The sequence below is a fragment of the Gallinula chloropus genome (genome assembly GCF_964237585.1).
Source record: "Gallinula chloropus genome assembly, chromosome: 2".
Taxonomy (NCBI): Eukaryota; Metazoa; Chordata; class Aves; order Gruiformes; family Rallidae; genus Gallinula; species Gallinula chloropus.
Window position 1 is genome coordinate 135,059,292 of NC_140086.1, and position 18,936 is coordinate 135,078,227.

Below are 18,936 nucleotides of genomic sequence, written 5' to 3' on the forward strand. Positions count from 1 at the left end.
CACTGTTAGATGTGACAATCATCTGTTCTGCTACTCTGCCTTTCTGAACTGTGAGTTCATTTGCTAGTGCGTGTCAGTGAATCAATTATTTTATGACTCCATTTTATATTTCCTTTTTATATTACATTGCATGCAGTGGGAAAGGTAAAGGAAAGCTGCTCCATAAATCAGCTTGGCTAACCAACAATTAGAGTGTTACAGTATACCTGCAGTGATTGTATCCTTGAACCAGAGGCAGAACAGAAATGTGCTGTGAATTAAAAAACAATAAGCCAAAATGAAAAGAAACACTACCCAGAAAGAGTGGATTTTAGTTAGAGACATAGCAAGCCCTGCTGTTTACAGCCAGCCATTTAATTTCTGACCCATGTTCAGAACAGAGTCTGTTCTGCTCCTACACCTTCATGTTGAATATGATTTACAGAATTTTTTCATGTGCTGTATTTCTACAAAATTGTGGGGTTTTTTTTTCTCCTTTTCCCTCTAGTTTTTAAACAAAACAGTAGAATTATTAAAATCTCTGTATTTTCTTCTCAGCATTTCAGAAATGTCAAAATTGGTTGGGGCAAATATGTTTATTTGCAGGTGAGAGAAGTTTAGGGTACAGAAATGGGAATGGTACTTTCTCTAACCTGTTCTGTTTTCAAGCGTTATGAAAAAATATGGTGAATGTTAAGTGAGTCACTGCAGCAGGTGTCACGAAGGATCTGGAGAGTAGGAAAATGTGTCAAGTGCTATGTAGAATTCTTAAGAGAAAACCCAACAGTCTGGCAAGGGTGAGGAAAAGCCTTGGCTATTGCATTCTGTTCAGATTCTTTACTCCTAGGCTTCAGCCTGTACCAACAGATTTTATTTGGAAAACTCTGGCTAGGTGGTACTCTGTAGGGAAAGCCAAGTGCCTTTCACATGGTACAAGTATATAACTGCCTCACTTGCTATTATGAAGACCATTGATTTCAAGTAGGTCAGAAATCAAATTGTCTTCATAATTTTGAGAATGCAAATTCCTAGTATTTCACAGACAAAAATGTGAGCTAACTACTCCGGGCTTTTGTGAATATTAGAACAACAACTATTTTTTAAAGTAAACTGATTATCTTTATTGTAATAATTTCCATAGTGACACATTATCCTATAATATTTCTTTTGCACATTTTTTGACAAATGTATCTGTAGAAATATACATTAACAGAATATGTGATGATGAAGAATATGTTTACTGAATGAAGAAAACAATCATCAGAAATTTTTAATTTGAGAACCTGTACTACTGTGTCTGCATAGGTTGAGCTGTGCTGTGTCATTTGGCTGTTCTGCCTAGGCTAAAGTAAATCTCCTGTTCCTGAGACCGGAGTCAGTGATTGTTTGTCATTCTGTGCTTTGTTGTACTGTGCTATGACACAAGCTGTATGCAGTCTCTGTGGCTGCAAACCCCATCCTTTCCCATCCTTTCTCAAAAACGTGCTACTGTTTGTAGCATCGTCTATGCACTGCTACCACTAACTATTCAAAGGAAGAACTTTCCTCCTCAATGTTTTTTCTTGGAAGCAAAGGTAAAGCATGATAAAATACATCTGTGTTTGAAAAGTAAACTACAGCAATAGTTCTTCTTGGTAACTGTTTTTTTTCACCGCTCATAGGTGAAGTAAAATGACCAGAGAGACTGCGATTATTACTACTCTCTGACTAAAAATGCTGCAGAATAAGAGCTTCCCTGAGCTTCAGTTTTTTTCTCCACAGCAGCAATAGTCCATCTTCCATTGTCTCCTTATGAGGCTAAAACCACCCAGCTTCCTTGGCTCTGTATGCCTGTATGCTCCAGCCCTGCCCCCATAGTAACGACGCTCTATTGAATCTCCTAGTTGTTGAAACTGCATTTCTACTGATGAGGCCAAACCCAGACACAAGACTCAAGATGTGACCTTCTGAGGGCTGAAGAGAAAGAAATAATCACTTCCTTCAACTTGCTGATTATGCTTTTACTAATTAATGCAGCCATCAGTGTCACAACAGCACACTGTGACTGGTGACTTTATGAGGATCACCAGACCAAGGTGAATTTCCCAGTGGCTATGATGGCACTGCATGAAGTGGGAATAAAGTATTGTGGTTACTCTATGAAGTTAAGAGTAACTGGAATTTAAGCTCATTCAGAAATAACTAGAAGCCACAAGATACCTTCTGTCCTTGCCATGACCTGTGGAAGCTCCAGGCAGAACTACAGTACTTGTAAGAGGGAGAAAGTGATAGGAACCATTTTAATGAGAAACTGTTTAACAGGTTGAGGCAGTAAACACTTCTGCTTGGAAAGATCAGATAGTACCAATGTCTTGCACAGAATGAAAGTGAGGCGTCAGAGGAAAGTTGCAGGAGGACTGCCGTGTTAACAACCTATTCTTACAAAAAAGATTACAGCGCAAGAACAATGACATACTATGAATCCTTTTAATTGCGTTCATAAAATTAAATGAATTTTAATTTCTTCTGGGCAGGTGCAATATATTTTCAGAAAACACAGGAAACCAGCAAAACATCCATAGCTGATGAGTTGTTTTTCTCTTGTATCTTAACAGAGGAAATTGGTCTAACATGCCAAAAGCACTTCTTGGTGAGGTGTTGCCATCCAAACTGGAGGCTCAGCAGCATGGTGATATCATGATAGTGTGCATAATAGGTAGATTGCCAGTCCATAATAAGTAGATTGCTAACTTATCAATTTTTAAAGATAAAATTATTAACATTCACAAGCTGGAGGTGAGTAGACTGATGCCTAATATAAACTTAATCAAAAGCCATTCACTCAAACAGCTCTGGCTTTAGAGTATTTACAGTGATAGTTTGAGATCTTTTGTCCTTAAAGGTATGTCTCCAGGAGCAGCAAAGTTCAGCTGCTCCGCAAGGGAAGAGGAGCTGGGAACCAAGGGCGACACCAAGGTAGGCAAGGGCAGAGACCTGAGTGCCAAGGGCACAGTTCCATCTGACCCAAGTGAGGGGAGCAAAGCAGGCCTGAGTATGGGACCCACAGTCATTTGTAAGTCCAGGAAAGTCAGGCAGATCCCTACATTGGGTATAGTGGATGCACTATCCTGACAGCATGTATCTAATGCCACAAAAGAAAATCTGATGCCATATACTCTCCAGGAGTTTCAGAACACATTTCTATGTCAAAGAATTTGGAACTTGAAAAAATTAGCCTTTTGTTCAAGGACAGAAATGGTTAAGATGTCTGGAAGAAGAATAGGATAGTTCAGGTAAATCACAGAAATAATTTTTACTTTAAGGTCATATACTGATCGAAATAATTCTCATTCCACCTAGGAAGGAATAACCACTTGTATTAGTACAGGTTGGGGGATGACTTGCTGGAGAAGAGCTCTGTGGAGAAGGACCTGGGTGTCCTGTTTGATGACAGGTTGGCCATGAGCCAGCAGTGTGCCTCGGTGGCTAAGAGAGCCAATGGGATCCTGGGGTGCATCAGGAGGAGTGTGGCCAGCAGGTCAAAGGAGGTGATCCTCCCCCTCTACTCTGCCCTGGTCAGGCCCCACCTGGAGTATTGTGTCCAGTTCTGGGCTCCCTGGTATAAAAAAGACAGGGATCTCCTGGAGAGAGTCCAGAGAAGGGCTACAAAGATGATTAAAGGCCTGGAGCATCTCCCCTATGAGGAAAGGCTGAGTGAGCTGGGACTGTTCAGCCTAGAGAAAAGAAGACTAAGGGGGAACCTTATTAATGTTTATAAATATCTTAAGTATGGGATGCAGGGGGAAATGCCCAGCCCCTTTTCAGTGGTCTGTGGATACAGGACAAGGGGCAATGGCTGCAAGTTGGAGCATAGGAAGGTCCACACCAACATGCGGAAGAACTTTTTCACAGTGAGGGTGACAGAGCCCTGGGACAGGCTGCCCAGGGAGGTGGTGGAGTCTCAATCTCTGGAGATATTCAAGACCTGTCTGGATGCCTATGTGTGCAATATGTGTTAGGGAGCCTGCTTTGGCAGGGGGGTTGGACCCGATGATCTCTTGAGGTCCCTTCCAACCCCTATGATTCTATGATTCTATGATTCATGTGTAAAATGCACGAGAGAAAGAAGCTTTAAGGTTTTTTACATTTGTGTATATGAATCTTACTTTTAAAATATATTTGCTTGTATTGAATGTTTCTGAATGTTGGTAGAACATAGCCCTTGCCCTGTAAGGTGCTGAATATCCTTAACTTTTGGCAGAAGGGCACAAAGCTGTTTGCTACAACATAGTCCAGCCTCCTCAGCACTGTAACCCACCAATTAAAAAAAGGTGAATCCCCTTCCTGCTTCCAATTCGGGAAACAAATTGAACTCAGGAAATGCAGAACAAGCAGCTTGTTTTCTCCTTGAAATCTGTTTTATTCAGATACGTAAAAATGAAACCTATTCCACACAATCAAACTGCAAGCTGCATTTCACCCATGTCACTTTGTCGATTCTTCCATTCTAATTTCAGCCAAATAGACTCAGAGATTTATACAATATATGGACATACCGAAGTAAACAAACATAATGCTGATAAGGTGTGCTCTTTGACTTCCATTGTCTGTCAGACAACTGAGTGAGATAAGAACCTGTTCTGCTGTTACTTGGGCATGGAAATGTTGTGTACCCCTTACTGCAGAACTAGATGAACTATGTGAGGAAGAAGAATCTACAAACCATGGGTATCCGTATTCTGCCAAGAGAAAGTAGACTCAAACATGAATATCATTTTGCTTATAACTTTGCCTTACATCAAGTTCAGCTCTCCCTAACCTATAAATCCATGTATTTTGTGGCCTGGTACAAAGCCAGGGGATATTACTATTGAACCTGGTACTTGGTACTGCAGCTGCTGGAATTTGGCAAAAGAGTTTGCCAAGAAACTTTGGCCATCAGTGATATAACAGTCCATGTTGCAAGTAGTCAGAGGGTTGCAGACTCACAAGGATATGGAATTTACAAGTACAGCTGCAAAACAATATGTGGTGAAGGTGTTTAGCATTATAGAAACCCGTCAAGATCTACATCCAGTCTCATTTGCTGTCCCCAGATCTGTTAGAGAACCTGAATGTCATGAACACAAACAATTTGCATAAGAAATGTCCACGCTATGAATTGGAAACAAGATTAAAAGAAGAAACAGCTGTGTGCAATTTTCCATCCCCTGTGGAGATTAATATCACACATTACATGAAAAATCAGATTTGGAAATGAGGTTAACAGAAGAATTAACCAGAAGAGGGAGTGAGCAATACCTCCTACATAGTAACATGTTCACAGCCATGTCTTTACTGCCTTTCAGAGGCTATTCTGTCCTGAAAAATCATCCTCAAGAGGGCTGCAGGATTTGTTACCTTGCTACATTTAACACATTTACTAACGACAACAAATTGATTTTTATTTATCTGGCAAAGCAAACCTTGGTCTTTCCTCCTAATATTTAATCCTCTTCAGCAATGTAAATAATGAGAAAGACACTTGCAGATCTGATTAACCTGCAAGTTCCTTTTTAAGCAATGAGCGATCAATACCAGTACCAACTTCATTAAACAACCCTTATCACTGTTTGAGTCTGTGGATGCAAGAACACAACTACGTGCTTATTTTTATTATAATGAATCAACAGTGGCCTAATTCTAAAATGAAAAAAAAAATAGAAAAGAAACCACAGAAGAATAAAAATCCAGATTCTATAGACTATGAATTCTTTATTATCTCAGCGTGTTTTCGGTGAGAATTTTTCCCCTCCTCACAAATCAAGGGACTTGTTTTGCTGCTACCATTGCACTCATAATGTAAATCACCTTTTTAGAAGTACATCTGTAGAACATAGTGTTCCTACAAAGTGCTGAAATGTCAGCTTCCATCAGATGAAAGTCTTCTAATTATCTGCAGAACAGGGGGTGAAAGCACACCGTGCTGACCTATCAATGTTTTAAACCCAATCTGAAAAGCAGTATTTCTAGAAGATAGATTAGCTCAGTTTCCAAGTTAGTGGTTCCTTAACCAGAACTACTGGTGAGGAGGTACAGATCACAGTCAGCCTCTGAAACTGTTGTGAAATCTTAGGTATGACAATTTCAATTGTAAATATTACAGTAGCAGCACATGAATGGACTTCTTAGCATAGCATTGCAAGCCACAGCTTGACAACCATTCAGGCTGTGGCTTTTCTGTGCTGTTCTTTTAAACATTGGTTTCTGTAATGAATTTAGAAAGCAAACTAAGTAAATTATGCTGATACTTTCAGATTGGTAAATGGTCAGAAAGCCTACAATTGTTGGTTACTCTAAAGTGTACTATACTTTTCTATTCTCATCTGAAATTAGATATCCAAGAGTTGAAGATTGTGTTCCCATAACAATTTCTGTATCTTCCTATAGTAGTGTTCAGCTGCTTCCCTTAAATGCTTTGCTAAAGATCATTACCTTGTGATACAGGCCAGTGATGGCTTGGGCATACTGTCTATATGTCTTTTGATCTGCTCATGTTTAGTAAATATAATGTGTCAGCTATGTAGCACAAATTCACAGTATAATTAGTTAGACATAATTTGATAGGGATTCACTCTCTTTACTTGTTTGAGATTTCCAGACTCATGTCAGCCTGGGCTACTGGACATCTGGAAATTGATAGATTAAAGATTTGTGTGAAAATGTTGATAAACTTGTCTCATGTACCACGGCAGGTGAAACCAAACTAGGAAACAGGCACTTGAGCACGATTAAACAGAGAAACTATTCAGGAGTTGTTAGAATATCTTCTAGCTTGCAAGGACAGCAGCTTTCCTGTGTCCCTGATGACTCAATTCAAGGGTGAGAGTTTCTGTGCTATGAATAGCACAAGGATGAGAACTTTTGCTCTCCTAAAGATACTGTATAAGCTGTCTTAGAAAAAAAGGATCATATAGTAAAGTAAAGGTACTACAAAATGATGAAACAAAATACTTGCCTACTCATCCACATGAAGTGTATTTGACTTATGCTACTCACAGGAGCATAGTAGCATACTAGTAGGTCTGATTGAGATTTACAGACTAGAGAAATTTTCGGAAATATTAGAACCTTTTATTAAAGCCTAATACATATTTCTTTTGGATATAGTCAGGAGACCATATAGAATAATTAAATTTGCACATATAGAATAGTAGCATGTAAACATGCTACTTTGGCTAAGAGGCCAAATGTGCCAGGTTTGGCCTGATTCTTCTTCATCATATGTGCTTATCTTTGTTCAGTTATCTGTCCACTGAGTATCTGAGTACAAGTCTGAAAGCCTTCTACTTTTAGAACTCTTCCTCTTCCTCTTAAATTTAACTCAGTTCTTATTGCTCCTACTCCTTTCAACTGCATTGTATTGACTCCTATCCCTTATAAATCTATGCTTTAGGATTTGAATCAATCATCAACTATTTGCCGTTTGGGAGAATTATCTTTGATTTCTGTGCAAAGAACATTGAGCCTTTCTGAAGAATTTGTTTTTAAAAATGCATAAAAAGAATCTGCTTTTTGGCTTGATGAACAGTCCATTGGTCTTTAGCAGTATAACACCTTGAAAGGAGATCTGGAAGACAGAGAGAACATACTGGGAGTTAAGTAGCAAGATGTAGTAATGATACTAATCCACAGATAGTCAAACTGGGATTTATAGAATTTGACTTTTTAGCTATTCCTTTGAAAAGATAAAAAAGGGATTAATTTTTTAAAAAATAATTTTAACATCATCATTTCCAAGATAATGTTAAGTGCTTGGCCACTTATAACCTCTGTAACTGAATAAATTTTAAGGTTGAATGCTGGAGAGGGACTTTTTACAATGGCATGTAGTGATAGGATTAGGAGTAATGGCTTTAAAATGAAGGAGACTAGATTTAGATTTAAGTAGAAACTTCCCACTATGAGGGCGGTGAGGCACTGGCACAGGTTGCCCAGAGAAGCTGTGGCTGCCCCCTCCCTGTCAGTGTTCAAGGCCAGGTTGGATGGGGCTTTGGGCAACCTGGTCTAGTGGAGGGTGTCCCTGCCCATGGCAGGGAGGTTGGAACAGGATGATCTTTGAGGTCCCTTCAAACTCAAACCATTCTTTGGTTCCATGAGTCTATGATTGTGTAATAGGGGTCATGTTCATAATCAGCTTGTACTGAAAGAAGGAAAACATCCTCAGCCTGACATAAACAATGTAAATTTAAGGGATTATACAAACCAGTAACCTAGGCCTCTCAACATTCAGTGGCTCAGTCTTGTGTAGGCAGCTACTATTACTTGCAACAGCCTTCATTCCTGACCCCAGACAGAAAGCCCTGAAGCAATATATATTGATTTAAATGAAATCCTTTCAGCAATTTGAATCAGAACTGTTCTGCTTCTCTGATAATGAATACAAGGAGATCTCAGAAAAGTAGTTTCATCTGCTGCTTGGTTGAATATTCAGGGATACAACAAAAATTACTTTACACGAGGGACAAACTCATCTTCAGGTTAGTCCCCACAAACTGAAGTTAAATTGAAAGTTTAAAATAAACCCTGTGTAGCTTGAGGCTTTTGACCATTCTTAGGTGCTCAGAGAAAGCAAACTGAAAAAATTAAGAAAACTTTCCCCCATTCTGATCCTTTGAATTGTCTGCACAGACATAGATTATGTCCATCGTGGTGAACATACTAAAAAGCTTCAGGCTTACATTAAGGGAAGGGACAGGCAGAGAGGCCTGTGTTGTATGCTGTTGACCATTACCTGCTAGCTGTAATTGTTCTCCCAGAAGAAAGAAGCGTATTTACTGTTGTTCATTGTAACATATACCACTTTGTGACTCTATAAAGGGGAGAGGAAGCAGCATTCTGTCTTGTACTTAAAGGAAGACAATTATTTGAATTGTACTTAACAGAAGACAATTCAAATAATGAAGCATGGAGTGTACTTGTGCAGAACATGTGTGTAAAAGTGAGACCTTAAAAAATCTCTGTCCCCAGGGTTACATTTGCTCCCATTTTATCTATTGTAGATATAAAGGTGGACCTGTAGCCATTTTCAGCCAAAACTTCTAATGTCTCCAGTTCTGATTGAGCAATGGTGTTGAGGCACCTTGGAGCCCTGGAAACAACAATATTTCCAAACTCTGTGACTTAGTCAAAGCTAAAATTATGAAGTGTTTAGTTGTGCATGAACTTGGGAATCTAGATTTCTTGAGTTGAATTCAATATAATCCACTTAGGTGGATTCCCACTCAGTTGAGCTCACCTATAAATTTTCATGTTTCCAGTATCCTACTTTTGCTCCACTTGAATCAGTACTTAGTTTAGAGATAAAATAAAACAATAAGAAAGTCCTTTTTTTTTTTTCCCATTGCTGACCATGTTTGGAAATGAGAAACAAATCTGTATTAATTTCTAGACAAATAAAAACATTAGCTGCCCCCCCTGAAACATTCTTTGGCTCACATGCACATAAGGAATACTCACCTACCTGTAACTGCTTTTTCAGCTTCCACCAAACTTTTTTCTCTCCTCCCTTTTATTCAGAAAGATGCTTTGAGACGCTATGAGTTAGATCAGGCTTGGGATAATAATTGTGTGGGTCTGTGCACCAACTGGGACTTCCCCTGGTTTCGGGAAGTTGCTAGGCTACTATCTTAAAGAGACAACTCACTTGATTAATTGCAAATACAGATTGCTTTATGAAAAAGTTAATACATTTATAACAACAAAGTCTGAATGAAATAGCAGACTGATTATCAGAACCTGCAGTATTCCCTGAATACAGGATTAAGGAACAAAAGTACAGCTTTTAAAAACTGATGCAGTCTGCACTGACTTCAGTCCTGCTCTCAGTGGTGAGGTATTACCACGCTATTGGTAAATTGCCACTTAGTGAAAATCACGAGACATTTGTTTTTAGAGTGTGATATTCAAAATAAATATTACCCCACTACTTTTTATTAATGTAAGTGGCAAAGAACTGCTGTAATATTCTAAGGTCCCTCTAACCCAAATCTGCCTTTGAGGAGACTAAATGTCTGGCATGTGTTTGCACTGGATGTCAGACTGCTGGTACTTTGCTTTTTCATTAAATATCTTATTACTTGAAACTCTTCAAAGGGCTAAGCGGCTTTCATTCCTCAGATCATGCAGTGATTTTATGAATAAATGTAATATGGTAATACATAATGATAATTAGAAATATATATTAAAGAAAAATATGCATGCACCTGGTTTCTTATAAACAGACCTTTTTAGAAATTATTTTAATTTCCATGAAACTTCTTGACAAAAACAGGAGAAAAAATGCTTTGAAATTTTCTTTGCCAGTTTTAAAGCCCTTTTTCTTATTTTGGAAAAAAAAAACCCCACAAAACAACAAAACCCCCAAACCTCCTTAATGTTTCAGTTATGCTAAAATCTGAAAACATTAAAAAGCTACTTTCTGATTATTTTTTTTAAAGCTACTTAAGGTAAATCAAACATTTTCAGGCAGCTTTACATGTAAATCTTTACATAAGCAGCAGGCATCTGCTCAAACGGGTTCTGATTCTTCTGAAACCTTCATTAATAACTTCTATCTCCCTTTCAAACCCCAAATACAGCATGTTTCTGATTTGGAAGTATATTGGATTGTCTTTTGTGGTCACAGTAATGGGAGTGCATTAGACTCTCACTGGTAGAGCCCAGTTTAGCCAGGAGATGTTAGAAGAGCGAGCAACCTGCAATGAACTGAAAGAGCAGGTGAGGGAGTAACAGCACAGCACAAAGCTTCAGTGGGCAAGCTACAGGGTAGAAAATATTGTAAGAACTCTGCAAGGAATACGATTTTTAAAAATCAAATCCACAGAGCTTGAAATCATTGGGAAGATACAGAGACTGGAAAAAGGAGAGCATGATTAATCAGTAATGTAAGGCTGACTTGAGGATTTCTGAAAGTTTATATGAGTTTATATGTTTATATGAGTTGGGAGTAGATGATGGGGCACAGACTAGCTCCAGTTTATGTATATCCTGTGTATGAAAGCCGAGGAAATAAGATGAAGGTCTTCTGGGGCTGAAAGGCAGTGAGGGCAATGTAATGCTCTTTGCTGCTGGTTCACATTACAGCAAGATTGTGAGGGAAACACAACATCTTTATTTGAAATTTATTCATGAAATAAGATAATCCTACATCTCACATCCACACCTGATTCACTCTCAAACATAGAACTGGCAGAAGTTTGTTCACATGTAATAGCTGGGGAATATAGTATAGTTGGGGCATTATCTCTTAGCCTTTTACTGAAAAATTCCTAAAGGTGAACAATAATGTCACTGTCCTAAGAAAAAGGTGAGGAAAGCCCCTCTACAGCAGTGTGTTGTGACAATGAGACAAGGAAAAGGATGCCAAAGGTGCAGAACGAAGATGCTGCTCCTATTTCTTATGCCTTGGAGCTTCTTGGTCTTCTCAGCCTTATGACTGTGAAAATATTAGGAAATAATAGCACATAGAGATAACACAAATACGTGATCGGAGTCTTTGGATTCTAGTGACAAATAGAAAAGGAAAGTTTTGTTGAAGAATTAAATATTTTTTAGGTATCAGCAAGAATACACTTTGGCAAAATCCTAGAACAGTTTTAAACACTATGACAGACCAAGCATTTGTATCTAAATGAATTTTGTTTGAAAGTATTATTTATTTTCTTTTAAAAGTTAGGATCCATTGATATGGAAAAAATATTTGGACTGATTATTAATATTACTTTGGGTAGGTGAAGGGAGAAATTAGTTTCATTTTTTCAGATAAATTATCTTCTGATGCTATACTGCATTAACATTTTATTTTCTTTAAATGGGACAGTAAAATCCATCTTCTGCTATTCATGTAATAAAAGATGTGGTAAACTTACAAAGGTGTGAGCACACATACACCTGTTTCTGCATACACAAAAGAGGCATTTGCCTGTAACTTAGAATAAACCTGTTTCATGGAGCTATCAGGTGCAACTGTAGTGCTTCTACATACAAGCTGAATAGTCAGCAGCACAAAATTTTTCTTCAGGGTGCTAAACATAACACAGTACAGCAAAAATCCCCTTGCTGTTAGTGTATTCTTATTTATTTTTAGTTTCCATAAATTATTTTCCCTGTAAACATTAAGAATTTCAAAATTCGTATTTGAAATTATATTTTCTTTTCACAAAGAAGTTATAGTCTGGTTTTGCAATGGCTCCCTATTCTTGTTTGGTCTAAAAAAGAAATTTTGATTCAGGGCTGGAAACTATTTACTGGACTACATATCAGCTCTTTCTATGCTCTAAAATGTGAACTGGTTATTCTTTCAACTAAATCCAGCTGTGTATGAACAGTTCCAAGAATTAAAGTAGAATCACAGAGGAAAAAGTAATTTTTAACCCTTCTTCCACTCTTTCACCTATTCTGGTTGGAATCCTTGTTCAATGGCCAACTGTCAGCTTTGTTGGGTATTACAAGTTGTAACGACAATGTGGATGACTTACATACAAGATTGCAAAATCACTTCCTGCATTGACAAAATGGCATTTTTTCTGATATATCCGAAGCTGGATTTTCAAACTACTGTCTTTTTAATATATTTGGTTACAATTGTAAGTAGCTTGAAATAAGTAGGTTTTGGATTACTACTGCAAAGAGCATAAATTTGATGTGTTTTAAAATGACAGCATTAATTTCTTATGTTTGAATATTATGGGGGAAGGACAAAAGTAAGCTAACAGAGCTCTAAAATCTTAATTTTGAGTAATAAGGTTTTTTTTTCCTATTCTAAGTGTATGGACAGTCAATTATTGAACGATGTTAGACAAGCAGTAATCTTTCCATAGACATTCTCCAAAAGCATAGATGAAAGGGGTGGAGCTGCCTTAACACAAGGGGATGGAGTGGGTAACTTTTTAAGTTTTCCTGTATTCATTTTTTTAGTTCAGTATATGATATTAAGAGGATGTACTTGGACCAACCTCATCTAAACTTGGAGTTCCACCTAACTTTCAAGCTTTGAGTGAAAGAGCTGGACCAGATGGCCCTATAAGGCCTTATGATCTATGTTTTTTTCTGGATTTATGATTATGGATTCAAATATATGAAGCAGTATGAAATTTTCACCTGTTTGTTTTCCAGTGTTTTGGTATCTTATTTACCATCATTTTCATATTAGTCAGAGGTTTTATATGTGTGCATGTATATAAATGCACACACATGCACATGGATGCATACTACACTCAGGCACACATGTATTACAAAGGTTTTATACCTTAAATCAAACAGGGAACAAATTTCTATAGAAATTTTCAGGTGTGTCTAAAGGTTCAGGGATTTCATATTCTCAAAACTGAAAGTAATACAGTTGGGGAAGTCACATTTTATAATGTAAACATATCAAGAAACCCCCAAATATTAATCTTGCAGTGCTTGGGTCACAGTGAGGTAGATGAAAGGATGAAATAGCAGTTTCCTAATCATCTCCAGTCTGTAGAGAAATAAAGACAAAGAATGCTTCTGTGTCACAGCACAGCCAATGCTCACTTTATCCTTTTTCCATCTTTGTTTACTGAGGAGCAATTGGTATAGCAGCATTAAACAAGTCCTAAGAAAAACATCAAAGTCTACCTTTATTTAAATAAAAAATCATAAAGGACTGACCAAAAATCCAGGATGTGTTAAGAAATGCACGCCACCAATCCATGCCCAGCCAACCAGCACTGACAGTTTCTAGCTTTAAAATTTACATCTGTAACAATTGTTAAAGTATAAAGGACTTTATCGTCAGTTGGAATAAATCAGTGTAACCCCAACAAAGTCAAATTTTAATGGAAATAGAAGGGACTAGCTGTTCTACCGAGTACTGAGATATATTGCCAATATCCTACTTATTTTTCTGCATGCTGCTTGTCACACGGAAAAAAGCCACAGTAAAAATTGTAGCATGTCGGATTACTTGCTTCTGTCAGAACCCCAAATGAATAACTGTTACAATCTTCCTGACCGGATGCTTATATTCTTTGTGTACTCTGCCAGTATTTCATCCTTGTTCAAGTAGTCAGAATTTCCCACAAAAGCATTTGTAGTCACTGTGGAAAAGCCACTGTAAGTGAGAGATTTAAATAATATCTCTACCAAATAAACGTAAAAGACTTATTATTGTGTTGAATAGAATGAGTGCTTACTGTGCTGCTTCAGTGCTGCTAATAAACCATATCGAGTCAATTTACTCTGTCCATTCAGTAGTCTCAAGGTATCAAACCTGCAGCTTCAGCGCTGGTTTCACTGTTAGGCTGAAAAGGTGGCAGCTGCTGCAGTCAGGGAAAAAGGCTTCCTTGTTCCGAGCAGCTGCAGTGGATACATCCTTCTGATTTTCTGAAAACCAGGAAGAAAACCAAAACCATCATCAGATGAAACTCATCTTTTGACATTCCTCTGCATTACTTGCATTTATATCTCATTAGAGAATACCTAAAAATGAAAAAGATGACCCTTTTTTTTCCTCTCTTGCAAAAGAAATGTATTTTCTGAAACATAAATAGCAAAAGTGAGACCTACAAACAAAATAGTGGGGTGTTAGCACTCACAACATTTTCAGTCATAACTATTTCATAGGCATATGTTTATCTGCAGTAGAATTACTCTGTAACTAGATTATTACTATTTTTTTAATATCTGTAATGACATCACCATCTGATGCAACATATGAATTATTCCAGCTACCGCATTGACTTGTCACAAGATGTTTTTTAAGAATCCTGTTACATGTAGTATATAATTGCTGAAATTAGGCTCATTCTCCCTCATACTGAAAAACTTGCTACCAGTTGTTTAAAATATTTGGAACTAACTTTCTTTATTCTTACTCAATTCTAATTACAACTATATTATATTAATGCATATTATTACAGAGTATATATTTATATGGTATTTTCAGCTATTGTGTGATTTTTTTACTGTTAAATAGAATATGAAAGACATTAGCTTCAACTGCACTGGGGAGGATGGAGCGTGATAAAGTCATTCGGCGTGATTTGCGCTTAGAAAACAAATCTTTCTTGTCCAACAATTCAGCATTAAGGAACAGGACAAGAAGCAGCAGAAAGTGTCTACAGCCTCCAGCTCATTAATTCAAGGATTACTTAAGTTATTAATGATCTTTTTGAAGTTTAAACCATTAATGCATATTGGCTTTGTTTCATATTATGGCTTTATAATGTCTCTTACATTGAATCACCAATGAAGGTGAAATCTGCTGAGAAAAAACACCAGCTTCTATTTACAGTAGAAAATAACAGCAGCAAAACCAAAATATGTTAAAGCAGCCCCCAAACTGATCGCAATCTTTACTGTTTTACCTCACGGCTTCCTTCAGCTTCTTGCCATATGCTAAAAGTTCATTCTCTGATGAGCCTTTGAGCTGTCAGTCTGTCTCCCTAGCTTTTCTCTCATTTTCTCCTCAGTATAAATGGCTATTTGCTGGAAATTGTTTTATATCTTGCCTGACCATTTGACTGCAAGGCATCGTTACTTCTCGTGTCTTCTATTAGAGGGACAGTGGACACAGCAGGCAAGCTAGGCCAATTAAGTGGCCACTACCATTAACATTAACCTTTTTAAAAGCGTGAGCATTATGTCTTAGAACATATTTGATACTAAATCAGTACCTCAGGGCAAGAAAAGCCTCTGTATAAGGATGAGGCCAGAGCCTGTTTTGAAGGGCACAGTCATCAGCTTGTGGGTTAGTCACCCCTCTATGTCAAATGCATAGGAGAAAGTAAAAAATAAACCCTCCTGATCTGACTGCCACCAGTGCAGCTTGTTAACTGTAGTAGTCTTCTTCTGAAAAGAATCTGGTGATGCTTTATATTGACATCAATCTTCTGAATGTTTGGAGCTTTGGGATAAATTTCCACAATTTTAAATATATAACTGAATATCTAATCCTTTCCTTTATTCATTTTCTGAGTAATCCTGCTTTAGAAATAATATGTTCATTTTTCATTTTCTACTCTTGTCATGTGCCACTTCATTTGGAGAAAAAGCATGGCAGGGTTAGTATTCCTGTCTCTGTATTTTTCCAGATGGTGTCCTCTGCCATATTGTTTAAATCTTATTATCTTTATTTGATAATCTGATTTCATGCAGAAGGAACAAGTTAACTCTCTGGTGAGTTCCCACTGGTACCTTACTGCTTCCACGGTCGATGAATTTCTGTTCATCCCTGTATGTGTAGCAAGAAAAGTTAGAAAGAGAAAATCACTTGTAGTCTCATTTGCTGCAGTAGAGCAAACAGCAGTAGAAGTAGTAGGATCAGTTTCCTCTGAGTTATGTTTGTGATTGGGTTCCCTGGGTGCACTGTGGGATCAGGAGCTTCTGAAGTGGATCCCACGTTATCCCCACATACCATGCTTTGGTTTGCATTGTATTGTCTGTGAACTTGATTCCTTCTGGATGTAACAAAAACAAAATAAGCCTTTAGCAGACATCCTATTCACCAGACCAAATTAGAGCTGTTTAAAAAATCTACCACTTCCCTATACACACATGCAAATGTGTGGTTATCTGGTCACCACCACAAGTTCTGTGCTCCTGGTGAGCTGAACTACTTGTCATCACAGGTATAGTCTTTGATGCTTAATAAGATGCTGCGCTTCATTGAAGCTTGGGGGTTTTTTGGCTGGGAAGAGTGCTTCATGTCTATGTGACTACTTGTTTTTTATAAAACTGTTCATTAAAACTTTAATTTACTGACTTTTTTGACGAATATGCTTGAAACTGATCAATGCGTTCAGAAGGTATTTATAGCTGAATAAACTGGTAATCTCATATGCAGTGAGATACTGCATTCTCTCTTCAGGAGACCAGGTGGAAAACCATGCTTGTAATTCCAGTAAGAATTGTACTTAGATCTATGACAAGATCAGCAGGGGACACCCTGAACCTGGAAACAGGGAAATGACTGGGTATTTGCCCACTGAAGATAGTAAGGCTCAAATTTAAATTAAAAGCTTATTCTACCTCAATAACTTATTCTCCTACAGACTTGCATCTTTGTCTAATTAGACTGTGTTAACAAGACACTTTTTTGATGAATAAAGACTTTCTGGAGGGGAAAAAAATAAAAGCTTTTTTTTTCTTCCACATAAACTCAGTTTTTGTGGACTACTTATCAGATTGCATTTCAAAAGCTAAAATCTTCTACGTTTTGCTGGTTTAGATGGTGAAACTCAAACCACCTCTTCTCCATCCTTAGCATTCCCTTTAAAGTTTTCAACAAAAATGTCATGAAGTCTGATTAAAAAAAAAAAAGGTTACCCTTTCGGTTTAATTTTTTTTTTTTCTGGGGGATGAGAAAGTAAACTTTGTTCTCAAGGTTTATATGTCCAGATCACTATGATGTAATTTGTCAGTAGGTTTAGTTCCAAAGATCCCTCCTCATATCTTCACCAGCCCCAAATGCTCAGCTTCCCTCAGATTTGAAAACAATGTTGGTGAGGGAATTACTTGACTGCTTTCTGCCCTCCTTCCTTATCCCTACCAACAACATCTTTATTCACTGTTTAGGTTTTTTTTTTTCCAGATCTTATATTCCCAAAGTTAGTAATGCTTCTTTAATGAAGCAAGCTTCTAGCCACATTTTTGAATGTAGCATTAAAAAGTTTTGAGATTCAGATCAGTTTTAATAGTCTTTTAAGCATCTAAGTGACTTTGCTAGGGATGATATAAATAACCTTTAATTTTGCATATCTATTCTCTTTGTTAAGCTGTTTTCTTAACTCTGAATCAAGTGTTCATGCAGCAAATGTCAAACTGAGAATTAATATGCTATGAAAAGTGAAGAAATAAAATAGAGGAATATGATGTCAGTGAATTTGCAGGCAAAACTCTAGTGTTGAATTACCTCCTCTGAAACTCAGGCTTTTTAAGGGGATCCATAAGAACTCTTCCTTTTGTTTCTAACACATCGTTGTGCAAGTGAACACAATGCTTGCGTTTCTCATGTTCTCTGAATCTATTCCACAAATTAATGTTAAAACCAGACTAATGCATGGGTTGGGGAGTGGGGTGGAGGCTCAACACACTCTGACCTCCAGCTGAGCTCTAACCTATCAGAAAAGTGTCTATCTCCTTGTATCTGCTATCCCCACTTGGACGCCTCTGATACCTTAGGGCATGTCAGATGGCACAGTGCAAAAGGCATGTGAATTGAGAACTTGCTGGCTGTGTGCAGTGACTTGCTCTCTAGAATTTGGTGACTACATTTTCTAGGTCTCTTATGAAGTTCAGACTACTGGATCACAGGTAGAAACATATTTTAAACATCTAAATGTAGATGTTTTCATTTGTAGCTGTATCCCATTCTAAGTCCCATTTCTACCAGTCATTAATATGAGCCACTGACCCCTGCAATATTAATTTCAGTGTATACCTGGTGTTAGCAGCTACCACGGAGTAAAGCCTAGCTGCACCCCAGCAGCACCAGAATCACTTCTCGCGTCTTTCACTCTTATGTGCAGAATGTGTGGTCCACTGTGTTTCAGCTAAAGTGTCTCCTTGTGCACCACAGGAGGGAAGTGACAGAAAGAGATTCTTTCCAGGATTAATGTCAGCAACAAAAAGCTTAATAAAATATCTTTTAGAATGAGAAGAAGGACACAGAGAATGAGTGAATTATACATTGTTTCAGATGCTGGGCACCCCGTGGCTGTGCATCATTGGATGGACCCCACATGGATTTTCCCATGGCCTGCTGCACAGATCTCATCCACGCAGACATTTTCCTCTTTTTGGTCATCTGAGCCAATATATTATTTTCTTACAAGAAAACAACTCTATCCATCATTTCTAATATCAATCAGAAGGGATGGTCTCCTGAGAACTTCCTGCTGCACTGCTTGATAAAGATAAGGCCATGGGGGTGGCCTAGTTGTGGGTGCCAAGTGGGAGCTGCCGTCAGGC